This window comes from Macrobrachium rosenbergii, chromosome 32, assembly GCF_040412425.1.
Source record: "Macrobrachium rosenbergii isolate ZJJX-2024 chromosome 32, ASM4041242v1, whole genome shotgun sequence".
Lineage (NCBI taxonomy): Eukaryota > Metazoa > Arthropoda > Malacostraca > Decapoda > Palaemonidae > Macrobrachium > Macrobrachium rosenbergii.
The window spans coordinates 55011-57510 of NC_089772.1; positions in this window are offsets into that span (position 1 = coordinate 55011).

Below are 2500 nucleotides of genomic sequence, written 5' to 3' on the forward strand. Positions count from 1 at the left end.
GAGAGAAGAGAGAGAGAGAGAGAGAGACAAATAAAGCAAAAAATAATAAAAAAAACCACAGCAACTCATTATAACCAAAACATGACGAACCACAGTTCCTACAATATTCACAAGTGACAAACCGCTAAGCATTAACATTCCACGTTGGATCCCACAGCACCCAAAAACGACCACTCAAGCGTCATCGTTCCCTTGGTATCCTTCGGTAATCCCTCGGTAATCCCTTCGGTAATTCCTTCGGTAATTCCTTCTGTAATCTCGCCTGATCCCCGTCGAAATATAGCGAGAGATGGTTACGCTCTCGTCTATGATACGGAGAGTTGGGCATTCGGAACTTAATAGCAAAGTTTATGGCCAGCGATGTGCTTCTGGCGTTTCGTGGAAAGAGAGAGAGAGAGAGAGAGAGAGAGAGAGAGAGAGAGTCTCTCACCTCTCTCTCTCTCTCTCTCTCTCTCTCTCCACCACTTTAATTTTTACGTATTGCTTTTATATTTTTATTTATTTTTCTTGAGTATTTGTGTTATAATCTCCCTCTTTCTCTCTCACTGATCTGTTTAAACATCTCTCTCTCTCTCTCTCTCTCTCTCTCTCTCTCTCTCTCTCTCTCTCTCTCTCTCTCTCTCTCTCTGAGACAGAATTATAACCACTTTCATTACCCAAGGCTGCTACGCTTCGCTATAAACCTTATTTACACCAAACATGAAGCAATTCAAGATATAATTAGGATTATCCATACGAACAGAGATGGGGTCATATAGAGTCATATAGGGTCATTCCTGGGTCATTCTGACCACAAGGAGCTTAGGTCAAACACCTTGATAGATGGGGTTCGAGGTTATTTGAAGATAAGGTTATTTTGACGAATGTGATTTTAGTGGGAAGTCAAATTTTATTAACAAGTCAAAAACGCGCTGAAGTTTCTTCGGCACAATCGAGTTTTCTGTACAGCCGCTACAGCGTATATAATCACACACATACATTATATGAATATATATATATATATATATATATATATATATATATATATATATATATATATATATATATATATATACTCATACATTATATATATATATATATATAGAAAATGAAATTTTCTCAAACCACTTTAATATAAATGTACATTTTTATCTTCATATATATGTGAATTTTATATTTCATCTCCTACACTGTGCAGACTAGCCTATAACCTCTCTCTCTCTCTCTCTCTCTCTCTCTCTCTCTCTCTCTCTCTCTCTCTCTCTCTCTCTCTCTCTCTCTCAGAAGTATTTTAAATTCATGACAATAGCCCTCCAGACTACGGTAAAACTAGGCGAATTTTAGATCATTACGTCGAGTGAAGGAGCCCATTCATTTGTAAAATAAAAATTTCTCCTGTCCTGCAGAATAATACAGAATTCCATGAGTTAGCCAAAAGTTTAGAATAAAAACTTTCTTTTTCGTCATAGCTTAATGAATGGGACGTGAATGTACGATTGAACTTTTTCTTTATCTTGTACGATACTTTGGGTTACATCAACCTCCCTGCCCACCATGCCAGATGTACGATGTTTCCCATGTATTACGATGTTACATAATTCCAGTCGCGAAGATCGAAAGAGTTCTCTTCACAAAATCTTTTAGAATCTGCTATTATACAGCTTACTTCCAGTTGTAATTTTAACCTTAGCCCTGACATGTATTATTTGGACCCTGTACTATGTGATTCACTCTACCTTAGGAATATCTCACAGAGAAAAGGTATTATATAAGACAGGCGAATCTGGGCCGGCCAGGATTCGAGCCTGGGTTTTAACAGCGATGAAAGTGACTTATTCGATCGGCTACCAAGAGAGATATGAGTTTATTTTTGGCGTATTTTTGAAGCGTGAATATTTATGGCGGGTTTCTCATGTTATTTAGTGGCAATGGACTATGTATATATATATATATATATATATATATATATATATATATATATATATATATATATATATATATATATATATATATAATATATGTATACAGTATATATATTCTATATATGTGTGTATATAATTATATGTATATACTGTATATAAACACAGTGAGAGAGAGATAGAGAGAGAGAGAGAGAGAGAGAGAGAGAGAGAGAGAGAGAGAGAGAGAGAGAGAGACAGGAGGAGAGGACGCTTCAAGATTGTCAACAGCCCTGAGAGAAAGAGACTCAGAGAGAGAGAGAGAGAGAGAGAGAGAGAGAGAGAGAGAGAGAGAGAGAGAGAGAGAGAGATACTGGACGGTTCAGGATTGTCAACAGCCCTGAGAGAGAGAGAGAGACACACAGACAGACAGACAGAGAGGAAGAGAGACAGAGAGAGAAACAGAGGTACTGGACGCTTGAAGATTGCCAACAGCTCCTCAGTCGGTCTAGAGAGAGAGAGAGAGAGAGAGAGAGAGAGAGAGAGAGAGAGAGAGAGAGAGAGAGAGAGAGATCTTCCTGGATGCTGTGCTGTGATGCTGTGATGCTGTGATGCTGAGAAGC